This window comes from Mirounga angustirostris, unplaced genomic scaffold (genome assembly GCF_029215605.1).
Source record: "Mirounga angustirostris isolate CCGP_5_RB_7025 unplaced genomic scaffold, mMirAng1.0.hap1 SCAF_15, whole genome shotgun sequence".
Classification (NCBI taxonomy): domain Eukaryota; kingdom Metazoa; phylum Chordata; class Mammalia; order Carnivora; family Phocidae; genus Mirounga; species Mirounga angustirostris.
In genome coordinates, this window is record NW_026991723.1 from 81,399,997 (window position 1) to 81,420,205 (window position 20,209).

The 20,209-nt window shown below is 45.1% G+C and overlaps 1 protein-coding gene across 9 annotated transcripts in view; it reads right to left on the reverse strand.

Moving 5' to 3' along the window:
• Positions 1-20,209, reverse strand: part of TTLL11 (tubulin tyrosine ligase like 11) — a 228,728-nt gene that overhangs the window by 188,844 nt on the left and 19,675 nt on the right. Inside the window, exons 1-2 of one of the 9 annotated variants that reach the window (XM_064579521.1) lie at positions 14,779-15,047; positions 14,497-14,619 (exon numbers count right to left, since the gene is read on the reverse strand). The exons of 7 other annotated variants lie outside the window; for them this stretch is intronic. The gene's annotated coding sequence lies outside the window, so the exon portion shown is untranslated. Of the gene's footprint in view, positions 1-14,496; positions 14,620-14,778; positions 15,048-20,209 lie in introns of those variants that run through there. One more of the 9 variants, XM_064579520.1, reaches the window with a different exon arrangement.

The window sequence follows — 20,209 nt, forward strand, 5'->3', positions numbered from 1 at the left end:
GCTTGGGAAAGCACTTTGTAAAAAGCAAATTGTGTTATATAGAGTAGCCTATTATTTTTAATGCCCAAGGAAATCACCTCAACGAGTAACTTCAATTAAAAAAGATGCCAACCAAGTATCAAGCACCATTAGGACAGCTCTTGAATAAGAATGCCACAGTGTACCTGCTCTTGGGAAACCCTCGATGACGCCCCCAGGCAGAGTTAATGGATTTCTCCCCAGTGTCCCCTCTGCACTCTTGTTGACGCCTGTAGTACAGCGACTGACTTGTAGGGCATTTATGCTTACGTGACTGCCTCCCCATCAGACAGAATGCTTCAGGGTAGACATACTTTAGTCTTTCTGCCCTCTCCCTGGTCCACCATCTGTGGTAGGCAGCCTCTAAGATAGTCTCCGATTATCCCTGCCTCCTGGAATTCGGACCCTTGTATAGTCTTCTCCCACAGCTGGCACAGGCTTGGTCTGTGGAACCAATAGCTACAGCAGAAGAAGTGATGGGATGTCGAGACTGTGGCTTCTGTCTTGGGCACACTGTGCGTGTGCGTGTGTGTGTGTGTGTGTGTGTGTGTGTGGCTAGCTCCCATCTCTCTCTCATCATCACCACATCACTTTGGAGAAGCATAGGGAGAGGGAAGAAACCAAAGCCTCCCGCCAACAGCCATGGGAATGAGCTTGGAAATGGGTCCTTCTGCCCCAGTCGAGTCTTCAGAGGCTGTGGCCCCGTGAGAGACACTGAGCCGGAACCCCAGCTAAGCCACTCCCCGATTCCTCATCCTCAGGAAGTGTGTGAGTAATAAATGTGTGATGATTTCAGCTGCTAAGCTTTGGAGAAATCTGTTACATAGTAGTAGATGACTACACTATGCCAGGTTTATAACAGTGCCTTAGAGAATGAAAGCATTCTGAGAATGAAGGAATTTAAGATGAATATATCCTTATAAGAAATTTAATAATTATTATTTATTAAGCACTTAATTGTGTGCCAGATATCTTACATATATGCCTCCATTTTGCACTTGAAAAAAAAAAATACAGTTCTGTTGCTGGTAAGTGGCAAACCCAGAATTTGAAGTCATGTTGGTCTGTCTCCAAAGACTGTGCTCTTTTGGTTCCACTAAGCTGAATGGATGGATAGATGGATTAATCTATGAAAAAAAAATGAGCACGTATATCTCTGCAAAAACAGAGCTGTGGTTAATACTTCAAGGAAGATCATAGGGCAGAAAAAGTCTAGAGAAGACAAGTTAAGACAAGGAAAGGACTGAGCAATTGCCCTTCAAGGATAGACTGAAAACTTAGCACTCTTTTCTTCAATCAGGAAAGCAAGCAGACAAAGAAAATACTGGCAGAGATCCATCAAATGCTGAAGGGTGTGACCAGATGGAACATGGCTCCATCTGCCAAATCTGAGCATATCAAAAGAAGGTGAGCCCCCTTTTAAGCCTGAGAGAGGGAGGCTAGCTCTTGTTCACATCTTCTCTTGTTCACATCTCAGCTAATGGCATCACTATCCTCCCAGACAGGTGAGAAGCACCAACCACCCAAGTGAGGGGCCACAGGGAGATTCCAGGCTCCCACCTACCTATGGAAAATCGGCTAACGAGACCTCCCCATGCTGGGGAGGGACTGACCAGCTTCTTGACCACAGCATCTCTGGATGGGGCTGGGGGAAAAGACTACACATGGGGCAACTCCAAGCCTGCTTCCTCAGCAAGAACAAAAATGACAATGCGATTTGGGTTACTAGATGGATTAATAATGCATCTGAGCCACCTAGCACTGTGCCTTGCACACAGTGCCAATTATACAGTAGGTGTTCAGAAAATGCTGATTTCTTTCTTCTCCTCCATGCTTTCCCATCACCCTTCACCCCATACCTATTGGCTGGTAAGACAGTACACAAAGGTGATGGTGGACAGAGGTGTTTTCCAGGGCCAGTTTAAGATTAAAGGTGCACAAGGTATATTCAAAGTATTTGAAGACATGTAAGTCTTCTTGGGTATGCACCTAACCTCTGGGGAAAGCCTGTACTCACACAAAAGCTCCTTGACTTGACTTCCAGAACCTGGGTTCAAATCTCAACCCTGCCAACTTCTAAGGCTTTTGGTTTTAACATCTGAGAAAGAGGACTAGCAAAGCCTCCATCACAGAAGGTGTCGGGAAGATTAAAAACAACTACATAAGTGAAAGAATGTTTGTGACTAGCCTGGCACATAGAAGGAGCTAAGTTAGTCCTATTATAGAATATTGACAGTGAGCATCCTGGATTGTTCTTCACCTAATTAAGTCCCATGGTGAGAGAGGCAGAGAGGAAAAGTCCCCAGACATCTCCCCTGGTAGAGAAAGCAGAGGCTGGCCCTCAACAAATCCACCTCTTCAAAAACAGTAGTGAATCAAACATAGCTCCAGGGATTCAGGAACCAGCCTGGGGTTGAGGCAGATGCATTATCTGTGTGAGAGTCCAGCAGGACCAGTTGTTTCTGCTCTAGAGGAGGTAAGTTGAACTGAGGAGGGGCCATTTGAGCTGGGTGTGAAATAGGTGTTTGCCAGGCAGAGATGAGGAGAAAGGGAAATCAGGTGGAGGGCAGAGTGCATGCAAGGCAGGGATTCTGGAAACCATGAGAAGTTCCACATACCTAGAGCCTAGGGTAAGTAGGGGAGATAAAGCTGGAGAGGTCTCCATGACCCAGACAGGTCATGAAGGGCTCACAGGGCAAGCTGACAAGCTTGAACTTGTTTCTGCAGGTAAAGGAGAGCCAAGGGAAGTGCTCCAGCAGGGCTATGCCAGATCTGGCTAGAATGGAGAATGGAGGGGAGGTAGAGAGAGACTGAGGGCAGCCAGACCCATGAAGAATCTGGCCAAGGCTAGGAGAGAGGGGACAGGGTGGAGTGGCCATGGGGCAAGTAGAGAAAGAATGCATTACGAGTAGGGGTGAGGGAAGGCACAGAGGTGGAAGAGCACATCGCCAGTTTCATGGGTAAGAACTGCTCTGACAGCCAATGCACTTTAAAGAAACCCCTTCATTCATGCCCATGGGCTGACAGTCCTCTCTCACCTCCTCCAGATTCCTAGTTGTTGGAGACTCTGAATGGAGAGGATCCCACACGGATAACTAGCACCCTAAGGAGCCTTCCAATTTAATAAAGACACCTTCTGGCTCCAATGGGTTCCCCAGGAAGGCAATAATTATTCATCCTCTAATAGAGCCAATAAATATAGGAAAAGGATAAGTAATTAACAACCTTTTGCTGGAAAGTAGCAATTCTTGTGATCTATGAAGTTTCCTTTTCCTGTTCACTTCTTCGTTATTGCAAATATGATATTCTGGATAAGCGCACCATTGTCATTCACTGAGTTAATCACCAAAATACGTTGTATTTTTTTTTATTAAATCTATTCATTATAATTGACTCATATGAATTAGAGCTGGAAGAGCTGCAGGGAGGCCTGCATCCACCTTGCTTCTGCTTCTGATCATAACACTTCTAATGAGATCAGAATTGTGACCAAACAATTGAACTATAGAAAAAAAACCCATGTTAGCAGGAGGGGAAGAGAACCTTGCCCCTTTCATAATTTCAAAGCCCCATAGCAATCTCCTCCAGTTATTTATTCTGGTGTCTAATTTCCCACTCATAAAGAATCTTTATTAGTAGTAATTATACCAACCAAGAGAAAAAGAAAAACTTCACAAACTTCTAAAGTGATTTACCTCTTGGCTTGCAGTTTTAATTAAAATTCCAGTTTATTTGGCAAATTGCTCTGAAAAGATTAGATACCAATTTAGCACTATGTTCTTTTTTTCCACTTTCCAATTCATAAGGGTGACACAAACAACAAGATACCCACATTAGGTGACTCGTACTCCATTCCGTTGTAATTCGTCTATGGAAAAGAGTTCCAGTATCAATTATAAATTAACTCTATGATGTTCTGCAAAATTATTGATGGGGTTTAGGGCAGGCTGCCCCAAAATATGCCACTCTGGCATATTATTTTGAATTAAAGTTACATAAGAAACAGTCGATGCAGGAAGGATGCTCTGACCATCCTTTGTCTCCCTGAGAGCAGAAAATAAATCTCCCATGTGAAAGGTGCCCTCTTTATACCAAGAGGAAAGGAGAAATTCTTACCACCAGCAAGAGAGAATTTGGAACCCTGAAGACTATGTAATCAAACCTTGTTACTTCCTCTCTAATTTACTACCTCAAGCTCAAACTTCTTTGTCTTGTCAATTCCTCACAAATTTATTGTTTATTGTCAAAAAAGTATAAAAGTTATCTGTTTGGTTACTTCTTTGGGTCTCATATCTTTGGGGCCCCTGTACGTACAAAATCAATGCAAATTTGTTTTCCCCTCTTAATCTCTCCCTTGTACAGGGGGTGTCCCAGCCAATGACCCAGAAGGGTAGAGAGAATTTTATTTTTTCTTCCCTATACTATCAACAGCTCTCTACTCCATCACCATGGGTAAATGATATCAATTCACCATTAGTCCCCAAATTACCTCAAAGACTTCCACACCAAAACTTTAAGTGTGTTTATTAGCTGAAATGGAAACAAGGCAAATCAGGTTTCCATTCCAGCAGCACTTCCGTCCCAGCTAGGATTACCAAGCGACTTTGCCAAAGTCAAGCCCAGACCTCTTATAGCAGCTCATCCCCAGTTAACCAGATACCCAGGCCCTTTCAGGACTGCCCACGTGGCAACTCCACCAGAAAGCTGCTCTAAAGGCACCATGGTTTAGCTGGAATATCAATGCATTAGCTCAGCACACAAGCACGTCGTGCCTTTGAGCCAGGCGGTATGCTTAGGGAATGCTGAGAGGTTCCACGTGTGGGTCAAAGTGTCAGTGATGGGAGACAAAAGCTGGAGAGGTAAAAACCGGAGGATGAATGAAAGAGTCTTTACCTTCAGAGAGCTCATAGCACAGCAGCTGAGTTAGACACACAAACAGATCACTGGATGCCTGTAGTCACCATCCTACCAAGCATCTACTATATGCCTGCCCCCGAGCTGAGCTCTTTACCCACATGGTAACATTTAATCTCCACACAGCTTATGAATAGCCGTCATACTCCCATTTCGCAGAAGAGGCAACCAAGGCTCAGAGGGGTAGGTGACATTTGAGCTGACTCTTGAAAGAGAGAGATTGCCAAGGCTACAGAGGGAAAGGGGTCACCTGGGAGGAAGCAAAAGCATGTAAAAAGGCCAAGCAAGAGACTGGAGACCAGTCCTCCTCTGTCTGTGGCCATGAATTCTCTGACCTGCCTTGGGCATTATTGGATCTCTTTGGGGCCTGTTTCCCCATTTGCCACATGCAAGGTACTTCCAATTCCGCAAATCTATGAGGGCCTGCTCTTCTTTCCCAACAACTGATTATGATTTGTGTTGACCCTAAAGCACCCAGTGCTGTCTTAATAATAAAACCAAGGGATTTACTAGATAAAGAAGGACAAGCTCTACCACCCTGAATTCATTTGCTCCTCTGACCCCTGAAACCACCTGTAACCTCCCAGAGACATCCCACTGCCATGACAGCCTCAAGCCAGTCCACCACATAATGTTAAGAAGAATTAATACTATTGTGCCAATAATGTCTATAATAATAAGATTGTGACTATGATTTATTGAGTCAATTTATTGTGTCCATATTATGTGCTGTGTACTTTACATATGCTACCTCAATTCACCCTCACAACAACACTATCAAGTAGGTAGAGATATTGCCATTCCATTTCACAGATGAAGAAGCTGAGGCTCAAAGCAATTAGATAACTTAGTCTTTAGTGTAAAGACTACTTTAGTAGTCTTTAGTAGTAGTAGAGCAAGGAACAGAATCCAGCCCCATTAAGTCCTCAGTCCCCAGAGAACTAAGCCTAGGAGAAATGAATGAGGTTCGTTTAACAACCATAGAATTCCAGTGACGCACACCATACCAAGGCTGGTGTGTGTGGGAAGGGGTAGGGGAGGGCCCAGAGTAAGGGAGTTGTCCCCACCTGGGAGCTCTCCAGAGTGCTGAACTGCCTCTGCCCAAGTACTCTGACTCAGAGCACTGACATCTGCTGGGGTGCCTCTGTCCGTCCTAACCCTCGCCTCCTGACTTCAGTGCCCACTGGAGCCACTAACAGATTAGAGTGAATTTTACATGGAGTACATCTGGGAGAGAAACAGTTAACTTTTATAAGTACTGAGCTTGGGGACAACAAGACGTCTAATTGGAAATATCCCACAACAGATTAGAAATACAGGAATGGGAGTAGAGAAAAGTCAAAGCAAGAGGTGAAAATTTGGGAGTCATGGAGGAGAGAACTGAAGAAAGGGTGAGTGTGTTTTTGGAGTGCTTACTGAGAAAGAAAAGCAAAGGGCCAGGGTCAGAGGGCCTTAGCAGTTCTAGACAGTGGGTACCAGGAACAAATAAGCAAACTCTCCAACTCCAATATTGCACTGAAAGGTGTTCAGAGAGCACAGAATTTAGTTTCTGTAGCTTTGAACCTGTGAAAAAATAACCATCACCACTCCTCAACCTCCCCCCAAAAAGAATAAGAAATAACAGTACACAAGGGAAGAAAAAATAGAAATTAGCCTGCCATAGCTGACATGATTCAAGTTAATCAAGGTCACATTCACTCTTACTTCAAGTAAAATGGCTCCTTATAAACTTGAGAAAGACCCTGAGCCTCCCTTTGGCCTTTCAGACCATAGAACCTAAAGGCTTCCATGATAGGATATTTATAAACACATCTCTCCCCCTGCTGGTAAAAGAGGTATTAGAAAATCACATTTAGGGCGCCTGGGTGGCTCAGTTGGTTAAGCGACTGCCTTCGGCTCAGGTCATGATCCTGGAGTCCCGGGATCGAGTCCCGCATCGGGCTCCCTGCTCGGCAGGGAGTCTGCTTCTCTCTCTGACCCTCCTCCCTCTCATGCTCTCTGTCTCTCATTCTCTCTGTCTCAAATAAATAAATAAAATCTTTGGAAAAAAAAAAAAGAAAATCACATTTATTCTCTGGCTCCACCCCACCTCTACCCTCCTACACACCTTACATAGGAATAATTATACTCTTTTACCAAGTTAGTCTTTTTTTTATTTTTTTTAAATCTTTTTTTTTTTTTTAAAGATTTTATTTATTTATTTGAGAGAGAGAGAGAGAATGAGAGACAGAGAGCATGAGAGGGAGGAGGGTCAGAGGGAGAAGCAGACTCCCTGCCAAGCAGGGAGCCCGATGCGGGACTCGATCCGGGGACTCCAGGATCCTGACCTGAGCCGAAGGCAGTCGCTTAACCAACTGAGCCACCCAGGCGCCCTACCAAGTTAGTCTTTATTCAAGTAAACATGACGTGCATCAAGCACTGGGGATTCAGAGAAGAAGGTACAGTCCCTGTCTTTAGGATGTGAACTTATAAATAAATCACTCATGCAACGTGGCAAACACTCTAGCAGATGAGAACCAAAGGGCTATGGGAGCATGGAGCAGGGTGTGAGTTCATCTTATGGGAGGAGACACGTGGTTCGCTAGAAACTTGAAAGATGAGCTGGCATTTGCCAAGCCCAGAAGGCATGAAGGTTGTCTAGGCTGGAGGAGCCCCATGCACAAAGGCACGGATGCGTGAGGGAGCATGATTAGAAGTCTCTTCGGGGCAGGAAAAGCATCTCAGTTATTTTTGTATTCCCAGTGCCTCCACCCAGTGTCTGGGAGGGAGGGGCAAGTCGCAGATGCTGGAGGAATGAGTGGCATGCGGTTCAGTGTGGAGGGAATAAGGCATGAGATGGGGTTTTGCAACAGAAGGGGAACTGAGTGGAACCAGAATCTTTAAGCCTCAAAACAAATCCTGATGTGAAACTGCTCAGGTGTACAGCAGACATGTGCGGGCGTTGGTCATCCATCTCTCCAGCCCAGGCTCTGATAACAACTCTTGCATGTGAACAAGGCAACTGTGGGAAAGGAAATGTACTCCCTCAACGTGGGCCAGTTCGAGAGCAATGGTCTAGTTCTCAGCCTAGAACCCACCTCACTGTTTCGGATTTTGAAAGGAATTATCAGCAAAAAACAATCCAAATGTGATGGGAGCGGAGGTGAGAGCGTATGGGCCTCCTTATCAAATTTTGGGGTCTCCTTTTGTTTCTTTTTGTTTTTGTTTTTTTTTTTAAGATTTTATTTATTTATTTGAGACAGAGAGAATGAGAGAGACAGAGAGCACATGAGAGGGGGGAGGGTCAGAGGGAGAAGCAGGCTCCCTGCTGAGCAGGGAGCCCGATGCGGGACTCGATCCCGGGACTCCAGGATCATGACCTGAGCCGAAGGCAGTCGCTTAACCAACTGAGCCACCCAGGCGCCCCTCCTTTTGTTTCTAATGTTGAACTATACTGTCAAGTTACAAATCTTCTCATTATTCACAGCTCAGCACAGCCAAGAGCTGTAGCAAAACCCACTGCTTCACTAGCTCCTTGAGATGAGAGCTGTTATTCCTCTACTAAGTATTTAAGCAACACCTTTTAATTTATCTTGTGAACTCAGAACAAACTGATTGATGGCCTAGCTCAGTTGCCAATGACAGTTGGTATTTCCCTGATGACCAGACAATGAGGCAACTGCATTAAGTATATGTCACCCTGCTCCGCTGACATGGCCTATTAAGACAAAGCCAGCCCGCTCACAGCTTTCGGTTGGTTTCCACCGAGTCCAGGTTTGAAGCACTCTGGGACGAGTTTAAACACTACTGTATTTTTGTGGTGTTATAAATCTGGTGCTTTTCTGGAGCATCCTGAAGAAACTGGGCCAGTAAAGTTAGCTTTGGAAAAAAATCTGTATTCTATTACAAATGATGATTAGTAGAAATACTCTAGGATTAAGAATCAGGGGCCCAAGATTCTAGTCCAGATTAATTAATTCACCCACTCAACAAACATTCATGAGTGCCTAGTATGTGCTAGCTCTGGGCTAAAGGCTGAGACAGAACAATCTGCTGAGTTTTTACTCTGTGCCCGGCACAGTTGTAAGCACTTCACATGTCTAAGATCACTCAATGCTGCTAACATTATCATCTCCATCTTACAGGGGAGGAATGGACACACAGAGAAGTAAAGTAACTTGCCCCAGTTTGTTTGTTTGTCTGTTTGTTTTAGAAAGAGCGAGCACACGAGCCCGTGCACATGAGAGCAGGGTGGGGAGGTGGGGGGAGGGGCGGAGGGAGAGAGAGAATCTTAAGCAGGCTCCACACTCAGCACAGAGACGACGCAGGGCTCGATCTCACAACCTGAGCCAACAGCAACAGTCAGACACTTAACCAACTGAGACACCCAGGCACCCCGGTTGCCTCCATTTTTAACTTCCTAAGTGGCAAAGCCAGGGCACAAACCCAGCCAGTCTGACTCCAGAGATCAGTAAGATGAAGCTCCAGCCTTAGCGAAGCTCATTTCTTGGAGGGTTATACAGCTATGTGCCCTTAATGGTTCTATCACCCAAGGAAAAGCTTTTAATCTCTCTGTATTCGTTTTCTATTGCTGCCCCCCCCCCCAAAAGAACACAAACCTAGTGGCTTCAGACAACACCCATTTATGGACTCACAGTTCTTAGGTCAGAAGTCCACCATGGTATGGCTGGGTGCTCTGCTTAGATCACCACAAGGCTGAAGGGCAGGTGTCGCTCGGGTTGCAACTCCAGTCTGGGCTCAGGGTCATCTTCCAGTTCACTGTATGGAAGCATTCATCTCCTTGCCGCTGTAGGACTGAGGTCCTCATTTTCCTTAGCGCTGCCAACCGGGGACCATACTCAGCAACTTGAGACTGCTCACAGTTCCTTGCCATAGTGAGCCCCAAGGGCAGTTCACAAAAGTGGATGTTGGCTTTCTTCCAGACTAGCTAAAGCACATCTGTCTGACTTCTTCTCCTGCAGCCCAGCCAGAGAAAAATGCTTTGAAAGGGCTCCCCTGATTAGGTCAGGCCCACCCAGGAAAATCTTTCTTTTGCCATATGATGTCACAAAATCATGGGAATGATAGCTTATCATATCCACAGGTCCCACCCTCACTCAAACGGAGAGGATTATACATGGGTGAAGGCCCCTAGGGGTCATCTTAGAATTCTGCTTACCACACTTTCTGAGTTTTTCCATTCCTGGTCTGAGGCTAGATTAGATGATGATGGTAATACCACATATATAGTGATTTACAGCTTAATAAAGACCTTTCCACATATATTATCTCACTGGAACCTTACAATGCAGAGATTGAGGTGCTCTGGGAGCGAAGGTTAGCCTCACTGTCAGGAAAAAGAATCTAAGGGTTAGTGAAGTTAATAACCTTTGGCTTGCTACACTGCGAGAGCAAAGACTTTAACTCAAGTCTTCTGATTCCAGCACCTGAGCGCCCTCCTACAGCCCATGCTGCCATATTGATCTGAGAGGACCAGATACATTCTGGTGCCAGTGCCACAAATGAAGTGAAAAGAACACAGACTCTGGAGTCAAACAGATCTGGGTTCAAATCCAAGCTTGCCCCTTATTAGCAATAGGGTCTTGGGCAAGTCACTTCCCTTTTCTGGGCATCCTCATCTTTAAAACTGGGCAGTTGGACCACATGGTCTCCAAGGGTTTTTTTAGGCTCAAATGAGGAAAAAACGGCTTCAATTGCACTATGGAAGATTATTAGCTCCATGCTTCCACTCTCTCGGTTGAAGGAGAACCTCATAACCCTCTTCCAGGTATCCCTGTAGTTTGGGGGAAGGTTTCCATTTTACTGGATTCCTACAGCTACCATAACCAATTATCACAAATTGGGTGGCTTAAAACAACAAAAATGTATTCTCTCACAGTTCTGGAGGTCAGAAATCTGAAACCAAGGCATTGACAGGGCTGTTCCCTACTGAGCGATCTGAGAGAGAACCCATTCCATGCCTCTCTCTTGCTTCTGGTGGATGCTGGCAATCTCAGGCGTTCCTTGGTTTGAGATGCATCACTCCAATTTCAACCACTCCTGCCTCTGTCTTCACATGGCCTTCACCACTGTGTGTCTCAATGTCTTCTCCTTTTCTGTTTCTTGTCAGGACACTCATTGGATTTAGGTCCCAACCTTAATCCAGGATCATCTCATCTCAAGATTCCTAACTTAATTACATCTGCAAAGATTGTATTTCCAAATAAGGTCCCTTTCACAGATACTGGTCAAGACTTGGACGTATCCTTCAGGGGGGACACAATTCAACCCACATCATAAATGGACGTATGCATCCCACCACTGATGGAATATAGGTGCTTTCCAATTCTTCCTCATTACAAAGAACACTGCAATAAACATCCTCATTGTATCTCTTTGTGCACATGGATAAGAACTGTTCTCTAGAAGTGGAATTGTTTGGGTCACAGAATATACACACTTTCAACTCTGCTGGCTACTGCTACATATTTTTGCCAATCGAATCAATGTGAAATGGTAGCTTATCGTTATTTTAATTTGCATACTCATTATAATACTAGTGAGATCGAATTTTTTTTCAAATGTTTATTGGACATTTGACTTTCCTCTTTCAATAGCTTTAAAAAAAACCCTCTAAATAAGTGATTCTCTATCAAGATTATCCAGGAGCTTTTCAAAAGTACAGAGATGCTGATTTAGTAGAGGTGGGCTGGGAGCTAGAAATCTAAAGGCTAAAACACTTGCCGGGAGGCTGAGGCACAGCCCCAGGGAAAGACCACTGTATGAAATGTAGTCATGGGTCTTATTGGCACTCGGTTGTTATGCTCTCAGAGTGCACTCAGGGCACCATCTCATACAAAACCTTGAAACTGCATTGAATCAGGGGTGTTGATAGAGCAATGCCAATCACTCAGGGGCTCCTTTATGAAGGCCCTTGGGGGAGATTTCTCCCAGCTTTCAGTGCATTTCTCTTAAGCAATATCTTTTATTTTATCTGCCAGCACCATGACTTCACAGCTTGGCATGTTTCTGTTTTTCCTTGGTAACCAGAAATCCCAGAACCAAATCTGTGTCCCATCATAAAGACTGTGCAAAATCTTTACATCTCACATTTCTTTTTTTTTTTTTTTAAGGTTTTATTTATTTATTTGACAGAGAGAGACAGCGAGAGAGGGAACACAGCAGGGGGAGTGGGAGAGGGAGAAGCAGGCTTCCCGCTGAGCAGGGAGCCCGACGCGGGGCTGGATCCCAGGACCCTGGGATCATGACCTGAACCGAAGGCAGACTTTTAAGGACTGAGAGCCACCCAGGCGCCCCAAGATCTCACATTTCTGGATACTAACTCTTCTTGGATTTCATCTTATTATACCATTTTTAGTGTTCCTTTGCCCTGACTTCTTAACTTAAACTTAAAAAAAAAACCAAAAAAAACTTATAATAATCTATGTATTTTTGAAAGCCACTTTACATACTTTTGGGGAATAAGATAGGCAAAAATACATATTAAAATAAGCTTATATTTTACCTTGCAAGATGTAAGCGATAAAACACAATTTATGCTGATATAAGGCCCTCCTTTCAAAACTGACCTATTTTCAAAACTCATCAATGATAATAACAGTTCTACTGTTGTTTAACTAGAAAAAAATATTTCAAAGATGAACTATTCACAACATATCAGTGAAAATGATTAACGCTAGAAAATGGGTCACATAAATTGGCTAGCTGTAGCCATTCAGGTGCAGAAAAGACAGGATTGGGTTTTGCAACACAATACCATTCATTTCCAAGTGACTGTCATTGAGTTTCCAAATGGTGCAAAAGCAATTGCATTTATATGAGACCTCCTATATTTAGTTTGGTGCTTTAGAAGGAAAATTAATTTTCAAGAACTTTCACAAAGTTTTTTTACAAAGCAGTTTTAACTTCTTGGTTCCTTGGTTCCTGTGTCCCTTAAAACAACAGGAAGGCATGCTAATGCTTGCTTCGATGTTACTTTAATTCCTTCAGCAAGCTACTCCATGGATGGCCGGCCAATTCACCCCAGTTTTCACAGTTTTTAACTGGTTTTAAAACTGAAAGACTAGTGCCCCGGGGCACTGCCTCCATCCTGGTCAAACTGGGATAGTTGGTCGCCCGGGCACTGGGGCACCTTCCATCTGCCACTGTGTCCGAGGAAGAGCCATTAATGGTAAATCCTTCTCCTACACTTCAAGTCTGAATGGCAGTCACATCCCCAAGTGGGTCCCAACTGGGAGGGAAACAAAATAAAATTCTGAATTTGCTTCACCTACTAACACCAGCCTGGATTTCGCAAAAGATTAGAAGAAATGTTCACAAGACAATGTTCGCATTCTCCTTCTAAAGAATTCCAGGAAAAGAGAGTCTGTAAAGCTACCTTTGAAACCCATCTTACCACCCATGATCTTTTAAAAATATTAAGTTCGGTCTACAGTGATATTGTTTTGATTCTCAGCACCGAACTGAATAAAGAAAACGTAAAGATATGCTATCCACAGGCAGTCAGGTACAAATTATTAGAGACTTCGAAGTGGGTCACCAGAATAAAATTAAAAGACCACAGAAGACAATCTTTGGACTTGGGGGGGGGGTGCGGGGAGAAAGGTAGACTGAATTCTAACTAAACCTTTAAGAATATTAGAAACCTTTTAGAATAGTGTGTTGAGCAAACAGCCTTAAAGCCTATTAATCTATTCCATTCAACACTAATAATCATAAGTGGGTCCTCCAAAGGAAGTGTTAAAAAAAGAAACAACAGGCTCCAAATGGATTTTCAGGCTCGCCAGGAATGTAATCTCTAACCAGTCCATCTGGAATTACCTGATCCATACTAATAAAGTAATCTGCCCGACAAAACCCTGCCTTTCCCCAAAGGAAGGTGATCTTGCCCGAAACAATCCACTTTTTGTTAGAAATTTCTTTTTTCTGCCCCCTTCTGCCTATAAAAGCCTCTCATTTTGTACAGCTCCTTGGAGCTACTTTCTATTTGCTGCGTGGAATGCAACCTGAATCATGAATTGTTGAATAAAGCCAAAGAGGTCTTTGAATTAACTCAGCTGGATTTTGTTTTTTAACATAAAGGAAGAACTAACATTTATTAGATGCCTACTGTATGCCAGTTGTTCTAACACTCACTATTTCATTTAATCTCCCAACACCCCTGTGGCTTGATCACGTTCATCCATTTTTACAGTTGAGAAAAACAAGCTCCAAGGTCATTCACATTGCACTGTGCTAGGTGTGTTGGGCATGCAATAATAAACATGAGAGTCATAATAATAAAAAAAATTATAAACATGAGAGTCATAAATAATAAGCCCAAGACACATGGTTCTTCCTTTCAAGGGGCTTAGGGCCTAGTGGAAATGATACACACTTAAAAAATTCTTACAAAAATAATTATGAGTGACCCAGCCTGGGTGGAGTCAGGGAATGCGTCCCTGAGAGCTGAAGAGGAGGAAGACAAAGGAGATGGGAAGAGGGAGAGAAAGGAAAACAATTTCTTGTTTCCCGGCAGAGAAAATGGCAGGAGAGTTCTCAGGATGAGGACGTTCAGTTACATACCCGAAATAACACAATTTACAAGCGGTCGCACTGGGTTTTTGACTCCTGTGCTTTCTGGCTCCAGATCCTCCAGAACTCGCGTCCTCTCTACTGCAACGCAGTGTGACCAGCCAGGCTTCAAATCTACAGAGGACAGCAGGCAAAACAGATCCAATTCCCAGCGATGATACTCAGTGTCTCCCAGGCTAGTCTGACCATAAGAATTGCCTAGGGGGGCTTGTTAAAAATATATATATATAAAGATTCCCCAGGCCCCACCCCTACTGGGAAATCAAACTTTACCGAATGCCGCAGGTGATTTTTCAGATCAGACAGGTTTGGGATATGCTGAGTTAAGGCTTCAGAAAACCTAAAACCCCACACGCTAGGAGCTTACTTCACTGCCACCTCCTGGACATTTTAAGAACTGGGTGGAGCACCTTGAAGTACTTTTAGCCTTCCAAGAAGAAAAGGAATGGGGATAGAAAAAGAAAGAAAACTCTCTAGAGATCCATCAGCCAGCCGGTCAAATAAAAATTTTTCCCCTTCCTTTCTTCCAGCTTTCCTGTGGATTTTGACGGTCTCTCATTCGGGCTTAAGTAATGTCTTCTCAGAATGGATTATGCGACTCCTGTCAAAGCAAAACCCATTCCCATACCAGAAGGCTCAGTAACATGCTACTGATTTGCAGTCACCACTAATTAAGGAGTTGAGTAGAGTAACCAGAGCAGCAAGATAATAAGAAACTATAAGCCTTGGCTTTCATCTGGGAGAGGTTATGGATTTAGAATCCAAACACCAAGGTTCAAACCCCAGACCTACCACCTACTAGATGAAACACAGACAAGTTAATGAACCTCTTTGAGCCTCATTTTCCCCAACTGCAAAGGGGGTTATTAATACCCCCTTCCACAGAGTGATTTCGGAGGAATATGTGAGATAATGGAGGTGGTAGCCTGACACCATCAGGCCCTTAACAAATGTTTGTTAATAAATAATAAAACAAGAGTGAATTTATAGCTCAACAAGAGAACTGTTCTAATATGGAACCAAGAGTTAATAAAGATAAATTAAATTAATAAAAAAGAGATTTGCAGGCACAAAGCACTGATTCTAAGGTGCGTTCTGAAAAAACAGGCCATTCCCAGGATATGGTGGATTGAATTATAATGTGGTTCTCTGGGATATAATGTTTTAAAGCGTGCATGTTATGGGAGGGAGCTTTAATGTGCTAATTTTTGTTCATAGGCAACAGATTTCCTGGGAGCTGGGCAGAACTGAATGCAGGTTTCAGAAAAGAGAGCAGACTTGAAGCTGAAGTGACATCATCTCAGGGGCTGGAGAACTAGGGGAACACAAAGTGCGGTGGGGGTGGGGGAGCCCTTCGTCATAATAAGGCCATACCACTTAGAAGGTGCTTTACATGACTTTCCTTTACTAAGAGACAGAAAACACCAGAGAAGTTTGATAAAGGCTGTGGGGAGGACACCAGGGAAGGACACGGAGCCAGAGTCCAGGGTCACAGAGAGAGCCATCTTGCCTTAGAGCTGAGGGGCAGAGACCACCCAAACGCAGAAACGAGCAGAGCTGACAATGTCAACTGGACTAGTCCCCTGAGAGTGACTGGATTAATGACCTAAGGACTGAAGCATGCCAGACACTGAGCTTGGGGCCATAACAGGCCCTCTGTCTCTACTAAACCCAGAAAGGCCACAAAATCACCAAGAGGCGCTGCTAATCATCAGATGTTTGTGCAATAGGTAAAACTTATTGGACATTCAGGAAAGTTCTACAGAGTCCCCTAAAAAAGAACAAGAGAGGCCCACAGAGTGATACAGTCATCAAGACTTGAGTTCAAATCTCGATTCTGTATGACCTTCGGCAAGTTACTTAACCTCTGTGAACCCATCCCTTTCTTTGTCTGGAAATCAGGGATAACGTTTTTCACCTCAAAGGTTTACAAGGATCAAAAGATAATCTGTGAAAAATACCTAACACAGAGAAAGCACTCGCAGTGTTTGCTTCTCTGCCTCTCAAAACCAACCAACCAAACAAAACGACTTTGTTTCTATTATAGTCAGTCCAACTTCTTCGATGAGTAGGGCATTCAGAAAGTTGGTTGACAATGTGTTTAAGTGGGAAAATAAACTCTCAAGTTAAAGCCGATTTGCACTGGTTTATAAATCTGCCAAATATCCCTGCTGGGGAATCTGGAATCCAAGGCATCATGGGAAGAGGAAACAAGGGTCTGTATTAGCAAAGGCTTTAAAAATAAAGAAACGATGTACTTTATCTCTCACTTTCTCGTGACAAGCCGAATCCCTAATTCCTAATCCTTTCTCCCCACAATGGTTACCAGAATGAAAACATTCCCCATTTTCATGAATGCTAGATTTTGTTTGTCCTACAGATAGTCTCACACAAGCACACAAAGACATATATATGAGGGGATGGTGGGCGCAGCTTTATAGAAGGGCAACACCCTGTAGACGGTCAAATGTGTCGATGGGGCACTGGTTAAGTAAGTGATGGGACACCGGCCCTGCGGGATGTCATGCAGCCGTAAAGAAAAGGTTGCAGTAAATCAATTCGTGCTGACGTAAAACAATAGCTAAGTTCTACTGTTTAATGAAATAAAAGGTACAGAGTAGAGCGCATCATATGAAAGCATTAGGTAAAGACAAAGAACTATTTATACACGGATGCTTGTGCCTGCATATCTCTGGAAACCTACCAAGAAACTGCCCATGGTAGTTGCCTTTGAGGAAAGGAACTGAAGGTGGGATAAGAGACATACTTTTCAGAGTTTACACTTTTATACCATGTTGATTTTTTTATCATGTGCATGTTATTAAGTTTTAAGTCAATCAATGAAATTGAGATACACGGTAATAATGAAGACACTAATGACTAGAGTGATAATATTCACAGTGTGTTGGATTATGCACCCCTGGGGCTTCTTTCTCAACTATCCTCTGAGGTGGGGGTTATTATCCCTATTATTCAGCTGAGGAAACTGAGGCTCAAAGTTTGGACAAATTCAATAACTCCTTCTAGTCCACACAGCTAGCAAGGAGAAAATATGGATTGGAACCCAGTGTTGACAGACTCCAAATCCTTCTTTATACTGCATTGGGGCAGAGACTGCAGGCTGTTCTCCAAAATGCATTTCCTCTTCTTTCTGGACACAACGCTAGTCTACATTCCCAGGGTCCCTTGCCGTGAAGCCTGTCTGTGACCAAACTTTAGTCGGGCTCCTCTGAACGCTCCTCCCAACTAGGCCTCCACCTTTGGCCTTCTGTGTCGGTCTCTGCATGGCCCGGTCCTAGCAGTTGAGCAGGAATTCCCCACCCAGTATCTGATCCCCCTCAGTATCTCATCAAATTCCTCATCGTCCACCTTTGGTATCTGATGCCCCTGGCCTGCTTCAATAAGAATCCTGTCCAACTGGTTTAGCCAGCAGCCCCCCTGCCCCCAGTGTTTCTTCTTAGTAATTTTCCATCCCTTCACCCCCATCCCGCTCCTTGGCTATACATGCCCACTTGTCCTAGTGGTATAGAGAATGCAGCCCAGGCCTCTTTCCCTCTATTACAAGAGTTCCTGAATAAAATCTGTTTTTACCACTACTGCCCAGCTCTGGTTTCCTTTGAGGAGAGTTAGGTGTGAGTCACGGAGCACCTACTATGAATCAGGCGTTGTCTTCAGGCCTGGCAATACAGTGATGACTAAGATAGTCCCTACCTGTGCAGTGGGAAGACTTCCCCAGTATTTGAGCCCTATCTCCTCAGGTGAGGTCAGAGACATTGCAAAGCAAAAGCAAAACACAAGGCCAGCTATGCAGTCAGTACAGGTAACAGGTCAGGCTGGGGATGGGGAGCAGGCCGGAGGAAGGACAAGAGGAGGGGGTTGGTCACTCTCCCAGGTGAAGGTAGGCGAGAGCCCCCTGCTGGACGGCCCCAGAGAAGCCCCAGCAGCATAACCCCCAGATAAAAGCATCCTTTCCTGGCAAGAGACAGGAGGAGAGAGAGAGGAGAGCTACCGGGGGCTGGACCTACACTCCCTCACTAATGCATCTCTCTGCCCCTCTGCAGCTGAGGCTGGTGCTGGCACACATTCTCCCATTCTTCCAGGTCACAAGCCCTCCCTGGACACCTGCTATAGGCCAGACACTAGACACACACACACACACACACACACACACACACACACGCACAAACACTACCTCTGTCCTCAAAGTGCTCAGAGTTTAGTGTCCATAAACAAATCATTATCCCCACGAAAAGCAATATATAGAGAGTGCTAAGTTACCTACCAGGTGCTAAGAAGACACAGAGGAAGAAGCAGCTGCTCCTGCAGGGAGGGGGGTGGCTCATGGCGGAGCTCACAATTGGCTGGATATTGAAGTGGGACTCCAAGTTCAGTGGGCAGGGGATGGGGGGAACGAAAGCTATTCCAGCCCAAGAGGTCAGTGGGAGCAAGGCTGGCGGCACCTGCCTAACCTGGGCTGTTAGGGTAGACAGCTGGCGTGGGTAAGTGGGAAGGAAGCCTGGCAGGGGTGAGGCTGATGGGCTAGCAGGGGGAGATTTTAAGGGCCTTAAATGCTTTGCCAGGATGTGAGCAGGGATTTTGAGTGTGAGAACATCCACCCCACAGCCTGTCACCACCAGAGGCGCCTCATCCCTTTGGCTCTTGCAGCTGAAGCTGTCTTCCAAACTCTCCTCTTACATGTGGCACCCGAGGAGGAATCACAATTAATTTGCCATCAGCTTGCTCATTACTAACCAGCAGAGATCTCAGGATGGAGTCAAAAGCATCGTCAAGGAGAGCCAGACAAGTGTCTCTGAGGCGCGGGGGAGAGAAGACAGGATAGATGGAAGGGGAGGTAGCTGGAGGGTGGGAGAAAGGCAGGTGACAGCACGGAGCCTAGTGGAGGGGCAGACCGACAGACAGGCTCCTGTCCGAGGGGAGTGTAGGGGTAGGAACTCACACAGGGCGCTGACATCCATGCCATTCGTCCTTTGCACAAAAATCAATCCCTGCATGTCTGGTGGAGGGCAAACACTGCGCAGGGGAGGGGGCTCGGTGCAGGGGAAGGAGCAGGCAGCATGAGGTCAGCCGCAGTGTTGAGATTCTGGTTCCACCCCTCCATGGCTGGTGTCCCGTACTTTCCATTTCCTTCCTCCCAAATGCACAGCACCGTCTCTCCTGGTCCGTGATGCCCGTGCCCAAGTTCCTAACCAGAGTCTGGCTGAGAGCGGACCCTCGATGCCCAATGCCCATTTGTTCCCTTCCTTTTCCCCTCAGGAGGAGGCCCATGCATGTGAAGAGCCTCCCTATTCTTTTATTTCCACATGGTCTGAATTTGATTTAACTCTGCGGCTTCCTCCTCAATGAGGTTGAAATATATCATTGGTTACTTAATGGCCCTTCAAGCACTGAGGCCTTTATTAAATAGCAGCGTGATACCCATGTGATGAGAGTGCCGGGGGCCCACAAATCTCTCCCCACTGCTTCGGTGAAGACAGCTTTCAGCCGCCCCCTGGGCCACCATCTCCTTCTGCCTGGAAGGAGACTCAGGGAAGGGGGCACAACTGCCTGGGGGGCTCCAGTAGCTGGAAGGTGGAGGCCGCTCCCTCACCAGAAAGGAAGACAGTGGTCCCTGGGGAGAAGAGACACCAGCGAGCCAATTCTCCCCTGGCACGGCACCCACCCCACCACGGGACAGATGGAGGAC